Source organism: Coenobita brevimanus, chromosome 90 (genome assembly GCF_032717465.1).
Source record: "Coenobita brevimanus isolate Jiangsu-jjx chromosome 90, ASM3271746v2, whole genome shotgun sequence".
NCBI classification, from domain to species: Eukaryota; Metazoa; Arthropoda; class Malacostraca; order Decapoda; family Coenobitidae; genus Coenobita; species Coenobita brevimanus.
Window position 1 is genome coordinate 35915864 of NC_137043.1, and position 7944 is coordinate 35923807.

General features: G+C 39.9%; 1 protein-coding gene across 2 annotated transcripts in view; it reads right to left on the reverse strand.

The window, feature by feature from the left end:
* LOC145411717 (uncharacterized) overlaps nt 1-7694 on the reverse strand; it is a 111641-nt gene extending 103947 nt beyond the window's left edge. For both annotated transcript variants that reach the window (XM_080281735.1, XM_080281734.1), the window contains exon 1: nt 7332-7694. The gene's annotated coding sequence lies outside the window, so the exon portion shown is untranslated. The remainder of the gene's footprint in view (nt 1-7331) is intronic.
* Between the last annotated feature and the right edge of the window lie 250 nt (nt 7695-7944).

Below are 7944 nucleotides of genomic sequence, written 5' to 3' on the forward strand. Positions count from 1 at the left end.
TGACGTTATTAATTTACGATGTGCTATGCGTTTATTGTGGTCATGGGCGCAGTGATGTGGTTGTGACGTCATATACTTGTTGTGATGTCATTTATTCCTCGTGACGTCATTTGTTTCTGGTGACGTCACTTACTGTCTCGTCTGACCTCAGCAAACTTCAGTCCCATTTAGCCTACTCAGCTACAAGGTCAAGTGCAGATCAAGGTCTCATATTGGTGGTGGTGGTGAAGTAGAAGTAGCAGTAGTAGTAGTAGTAGTAGTAGTAGTAGTAGTAGTGATAGTAGTAGTAGCAGCAGTAGCTAGTTGTAGTCTATTATTATTAGTTATCAATTACTGTGCTATCGGTACTACCACTGCTACTACTACTACTACTATTACTACTACTGCTACTACTACTACTACTACTACCACCACCACTGCTACTACTGCTATTACTACTACAACTACTAACGACAGCAACAACAACAATATAATAATAATAATAATAATAAAAAGCAACCACAGCCAATCTTCCATTTTTTTTAAACTACGCCTCCTTAAGGCATCACTACAACTTCCTACATTACCACCTACGCCCTATCAAGCACTTCTTCGTGACTAGGAGGCCAATTTTCCTATACGCTACAGCTAAGGAGGGGGTTGGGAAGCTGGAGGGGTAATCGTCCGTCGATGGCCAGAATAAGGTAAACATTTGATATTTGTAGGTATTTGTAAGTATCTGAGAATTTGTAAGTATCTGTAAGTATCTGGGAATTTGTAAGTGTCTGTAAGTAGAGTGTAAGTATCTTAGAATCTGTAAGTATCTGCAAGTAGAGTGTAAGTATCTAAGAATTTGTATCTGCAACTAAATGAGTGTGTCTGAGAATTTGTAAGTATCTGTAAGTATCTCAGTGTAAGTACTCGTAAAATTATCTGATAACCTGTAACTTTTTTATGCAAGGAAGAAAGAACCGAAGGCCATAAGTATTTATAATCTGTATCTGATAATCCGTGAGTACCTGATAATGTGTAGCTCTAAGTACTGCTGCCCATCTAATAATCTATAAGTATATATATAATAATGTGCAAGTATCTGTAAGTACATCTAAAATCTGTAAGTACCTATAAGTATCCAATACTGTGCAAGTATCTGTAATAATCAGTAAGTACATAACAATCTATAAATCCCTGTAGGTATCTGTAGGTAAAATTGTGCAAGGATCTGTAAGTACCTAATAATCAGCAATATATCTGTAAGTATCCGTAAGTATCTGTAAGTATATAAATCATCGTACTTCACCCTTTCCCAGCGGCAGGTAAATCTCACAGGTAAAACTTCTTCCGGTGATACCTGAAATAAAACACAAAAACCCACATTACTAAACCATATCGTAAACTGAGACAATTTAAACCGCCCTCTTTATTTATTTATTTATCTATCTAGGTAGGTAGGTAGAATTAACCCTATCTAATATCCAAGACATCAAATTTCACACAACCACGATTAAGTATTCAAGTTGTGGGCCAGTTCCGTCAGATGAAAATAAACGGACTGCAGGGGTGGCAGGAGTAGGTCATGGGTGTGAAGAGGTTACAGACCCCTAAAGCCAACAGCTACGTGTGTTTGACCTTGACTTTGACCCCTATGGAAATCAGGTCTTATCACGCCTACACACACACACACACACACACACACACACACACACACACACACACACACACACATACACACACACCTCACCTCACCGCCGCGCACACAGCCACACACACATGCGCACACACGACTAAGCAATCTCAAACGTTGCCTCCCCTCGCGCACGCACAGGGAGGCGCGAGAACACACACACACACACACACACACACACACACACACACACACACACACACACACACACACAACAACAACAAAACGTGTCCCTAACCTCAGACATCTAAAAAATGATGATGATGATGATGATGATAATAATAATAATGATAAGAATAATAATGATGATGATTATGATTCACTTAATTAATGTTCAAAATTAATAAGCTTTTCCATCAAATATACACGAATAAATAAATTTCAAAGCATCTCTCTCTCTCTCTCCCGTCTGGTACAAAAAAAAGCAAAAATATTTCCACGTCCTCGGGCTGAAGGGGCTGAGGGAATCACTGAGCACAGCCAGTGACCTTGAAGATGCCGTAACACCTCTTCCTTAGCGATTTATTCTGCAGTGTTAAACCTCAGAGTCCTCTCGTGATTTACTGATGCAAAAACTATGTCGATAATAAAACGGCATAAAAAAAGAAAGAAAATGCTAAGGTATAATACGGAAGATGCTAAGGTGTAATACGGAAAGTGCTAAGATGTAATACGGAAAGTGCTAAGGTGTAAAAAGGATAATGCTAAGGTGTAATACGGAAAATCCTAAGGTGTCATAAGGAATAATAAATGCTAAGGTGTAATACGGAAAATGCTAAGGCGTAATACGGAAAAATAAATGCTAAGGTGCATTACAGAAAGTGATAAGGTGTAATACGAAAAGATAAATGCTATGATGTAATAAGGAAAAATAAATCGCTTAAGCAACAGTGCAAAGGAAGCCTCATGTGCCGCCTGGACTCGTCAGTTATTTCCCTCAGCTGAGCAAAATAAAATAAAATAAATAAATAAATAAATAAAAATAAAAAATCGTCGTGGCTGCCTCAATAAGTGCTGGAGAGACGCCTGCACGTGGTGACACCGATATAATTGGAAGGCTACACTGCCTGGTTATACAAACGTCCCTCAACTCCCTCCCCATCCACCAAAAGGAGGATGGTGGACTGCAGAGGAGGGGTAACTTAAGCCTGCAGCCCACAGAGTTCACTTTTCTGATGATGTAACAACAACAACAACAACAACAACTACTACTGCTACACAACAACAATAACAACTACTACTACTAATATTACACAACAACTACCACTGCTACACAACAACAATAGCAACAACAACAACAAGAACTACTACTACTACTACTATTACTACCTTACTACTACTACTACCACAACAACCACAAGTCCTAGGAAGCAAAGAAAAGAAAACAAAAGATAAACGCCTGGACGAAAAATTATAGAAAATGTTAAGTGTTTTCGATGTAAAGTTTATTTCTTATGGAGCGTTCACCAGGAAGTTCAAATTTTCACAAGTTAGTGGTCAAAAACATCCCCTCGTAAGACAGTATAGAAAACCGATGGGAAAGTGTACCTGAGAGAGAGAGAGAGAGAGAGAGAGAGAGAGAGAGAGAGAGAAATGTACGAAATGCCCTAGATTGCCAAAAAAATACCTGAGAGAGAGAGAGAGACTCAATTGCCAGAAAAACAAAGTCATTAATCACGCGAAACAGCTAAGAAAGTAAGAAAACGGTCAAGAAAATAAAAGAAAGATCCAAGTAGTAAGAAAAGGAGCACTAATTCACAAGAAACAGCCTAAGAAGTGACTAAGAAGACAAGAAAATAAAGAAAATTGGCCAAGAAAATGAAAAAAACTGGCCAAGAAAATGAAAAAAACTGGCCAAGAAAATGAAGAAAATTGGCCAAGAATATGAAAAAAACTGGCCAAGAAAATGAAGAAAATTGGCCAAGAATATGAAAAAAACTGGCCAAGAAAATGAAGAAAGTGGCCAAGAAAATGAAAAAAACTGGCCAAGAAAATGAAGAAAGTGGCCAAGAAAATGAAAAAAATGGCCAAGAAAATAAGAAACTAGCCAAGATAATTAAGCAAACTGGCCAAGAAATTGAAAAAACTGGCCAAGAAAATGAAGAAACGCCAAAAAATAAGGAACAACTAAGAAACAACCAAACAATTATGCTCTGAGTCAAGAGAATAGGAAAATCAACCAAAACAATAAGTAAGCAGGTAAGAAAAAACACGCAATTGAATTAAAGGGCCATAAAGACAATCAGTAAAACGCGTCAAGCAGCCTGACAAGTAAGAAAAACGCCAGACGGTAAGAAAATCAAGCCACTCCTCACAAGAAACAGGGTCCTAAGCAAACCAGGAGGCAAGAAAATGAAGAAAAACTTGCCTCAAAACAAGCAAGGGCAGCTGTAGAATCAAGCAAGTCTGACTGCACGCTCCATAAACACCTCAAGAAAAAAGAACAAATAAACTTAGAAGAAAAAATAAGCCTAGAAGAAAAAATAAGCCTAGAAGAAATTAAGCCTAGAAGAAAATAAGCCTAGAAGAAATTAAGCCTAGAAGAAAATAAGCCTAGAAAAAATAAGCTTACAAGAAAAATATGCTTAGAAGAAAAAATAAGCCTAGAAGAAAAATATGCCTCGAAGAAAAAAAAGCCTAGAAGAAAAAAATAAGCTCAGAAGAAAAAGTAAGACTAGTGGAAGAAAAAATGGGCCAAGAATAAAATAATAAGCCTAGAAGGAAAAATAAGCTTAAAAGAAAATAAGCTTAGGAGAAAAATAAGCTTAGAGGAAGAAAAAGCCAAGACTACAAAAAAAAAGCCTACAGGAAGGAAAAATGGGCCTACAAAAATAAGAAAATAAGTCTAGAACACCAAATAAGCCTTGAGGAAAATTAATAGGCCTAGAAGAAAATAAGCCCTGAAGAAAATAAGCTTCAAAGAAGGAAACTAAGCTTAAAAGTGGAAAAAATAAGCCTAGAAGAAAAATATGAAGAAAAAATAAGCTTAGAAGAAAAAAGCCTATAAGTAAATAATAAACCTACAGGAAGAAAAATACGAAAAAATACGCCCAACCAAATGCATATATAAACAAAAACAAGCCTAATAACATGAAGACAATAGGTAAACAAGGCTGGTGTGGGAGGAAAAATATACATCATAAATCCTTTGAAACTTGCCTAATTAAATGAAGAAAATCCACACTAAAGGCCTAATAAATGAAGAAAATCCACCAAACAAGCCTAATAAATGAAAGAAAATCCACCTCGCATGCCTGATAAATGAAGAAAATCCAATAAGCAACCAAATTAAACGAAGAAAATCCACCAACTAAGCCTAATAAACGAAGAAAATCCACCTAACAAGCCTAACACGCGAAGAAAATCCACCTAACAATCCGAACACACGAAGAAAATCCATCAAACAACCCTATTAAACGAAGAAACCCACCAAACAATCGAAATAAATGAAGAAAACCCACCAAGCAAGCCTAATAAATGAAGAAAATCCACCTAACAAGCCTCACACACGAAAGAAAATGCCTCTAACAATCCTAAGACACGAAGAAAATCCACCTAACAGAACTCACACACGAAGCAAATCCACCACAGAGCTAACACACGAAGCAAATCCACCTAACAAGCCCAATAAATGAAGAAAATCCACCTAACAAGCCTAACACACAAACCAAATCCACCTAAAATTCCTAACACACGGAAGAAAATGCCTCTAACAATCCAAAGACACGAAGAAAATCCACCAAACAACCCTCTTAAACGAAGCAAACCCACCCAAACAACAAGAAGGGATTACACCACAACACTTTCTTATTATGCAACGAAGGAGGTCAATTACCTAAGTTAAAAAAAAAATGTTAACTAACAAGCATAATGACTCCCAAAACTCGTCAAACAGGCACATGATCCGACAATGTGCCTTTTATTTATATATTTATTTATTCATTTATCTATTTATTTATCAGCTGTCTCGTCTAATTCTTATCTTCAATGTGCCCCTCCACCCACCCACCTTTTTTTTTTTTTATAGTTTTATCAGCTGTCAGGCTTAGTTATGATCTTGCATAACATGATCCAAGAATGTGCACTTTTTTTTTTTAAAATCATGTCAGGTCTAATATTGATCTTGCACACTCATTCATCACAAGGAAAAAGAAGATAGAAAATGCTTGGAAAACTGCCGATACGCGATGACACCTAAAAATGATGACCTCAGAGTTACATTACTGACCGTGAAAACAGAGCGCTTTAAGAACGACCTCTAAGCTAGGTTTCCCAGCTGTAGCAAAGGAAAATGTCCAAAATTCGCTCCAAAATCAATAAACTCGTTCCTCTAGTACGCTATGTAGATGAACTTACTATCACAAATGCTCCCAGTACCTATTAGCCCTTACTAAATGGTCGTACGTGTAAATAAACCGCTTTAAGAATGGCAGTAAGTTAATGTTGCTTACGTATCGCGTCGAGAACACCATATCTGATCCTCTAAATCGCTATAAAAGAATCAAATACTATCACCAGCATCCCTATCAACCATCAGGCTATAGTCAATGGCCATGAAGAGCACAAACCAGCTGTGTAAATGCCCCCGAATGCGCCAAAACACCGGCATTATTAAGGGCATAGTACGTTTTCTGCATAGTGGACGCACACCCAGCCTAGCAGTGCATAATCGTGTTTCAGTATGCGCAAAGCCGGGGAGAAGAACACGTCTCTAAATATCCTTAAACGCAGCTAGCAAACTATCCATAACCCTCGCTAAACATCCCTAAACTCGGCGAACAAAATATCCCTAAACTCAGATAACACGGGCAAATTTCAATCTTATCAGCCCGCCTCCCAGCCTCATAAAAATACCGTCTTATTCTGTGATATTAGCTCATGAACGAGACACGTAAACACAGCTGGACTGGGAGACTTCGTTGCATCTCTCCTTGTGCTACTTATTTTGCAGAACACATCTTCATATTCCCTTCCGTGTTATTGCTGCCTTCTTAATATAGCCACAGCTTGCTCCATAAAAAGCTGCAGGCTAAATAAACCACTGAGGAAGAGGTGTTACGAAATCTCCCATTAGCACCACATGACAACACGGGGTCGTCACCATGGTAACCCAGGACATGTGTCTGGGCAATGTAAACAATCACCACAACACAGGAAATAACGCAAGATTGACGAGGGGCGATAAATTGGACGTCGAAAGCGTAAGAAAACTCCACGAACCTGCCTCACCTCCTCTTCTAGATGAGTTTTACTAGGCTTTCACACACAAGTCACTTCCCTCCAGCACAAACTCTAGAAACGGAGGCTGTAAATCACTGTAAATCCACGAAAAATCACGTAAATAGCACGTGCCATCGATTTACGAGGGTCACAATATTCACTACGTGCCTGGAAAATACTCACTAGGCTGAGCAAGGCATCACAGTAGCCTAGTCCATCACCTTCACAGCCTGTTTCACCGTCACCACTACTGTCACCGTATTATCTGGGCACAACACCTCAAAAACACGGTCAAAACACTCCGTACACTGTGCCAAGCTTGCCTGCAGAACACTTATTTACGGCACGGGCTACGTACGGCACGGCAGCAACAGCACTAGATTGGCCAGGAACACGAACGCAGCAGCACTCACTAGCCTACATCAAGAGCACACAGCACAGCACGTACCTTGTAACTGTGCCGTTTTCCTATTTGCTGCTAGTGGTGGTGGTGGTGGTGGTGGTAGTGGTGGTGCTGACTTTAAGAGCTGTCTCCTTCATCCAAATGCTCCTGAAACCTTTGCTGGCTAAGTAAATCCCATTCGTCCGGAGCACCATGGCAGTAGAACACACATTAAGTACGAAAAACCGTTGGAGAATATCGGGGTATAAACATGGACCGCGTTTGGGTTCGCGGCAAGATGACTCAAGGAAGACAACTACGACCTAGACACACACACACTACACTGGCGCGAAGAATATGCTGAGTAGAGTCTCCCCAGTCTCTCTCACTCTCTCGCACTCTCTCTCTCTCTCTCTCCCTCTCTCTCTCTCTCTCTCTCCCTCACTCCTATCCCCTCCCTCCCTCCCTCCCAGTGGTGTGCGTGTGTGTGTACGTTGGAGGCTTTACGGCGGCGACGCACGCACGCACGCAAGCCAGAGGGAACAGAGAGCGAGGAAAATAGAGCCCAAGCGAGTGAGTGAGTGAGTGCGGGAGTTGAGTGCGGGAGCGAGTGGCTGAGAGAGAGAGGGAGAAGAGAGAGAGAGGGGAGGAGCACGTTGGTTGGCTGGAGAGACGGGAG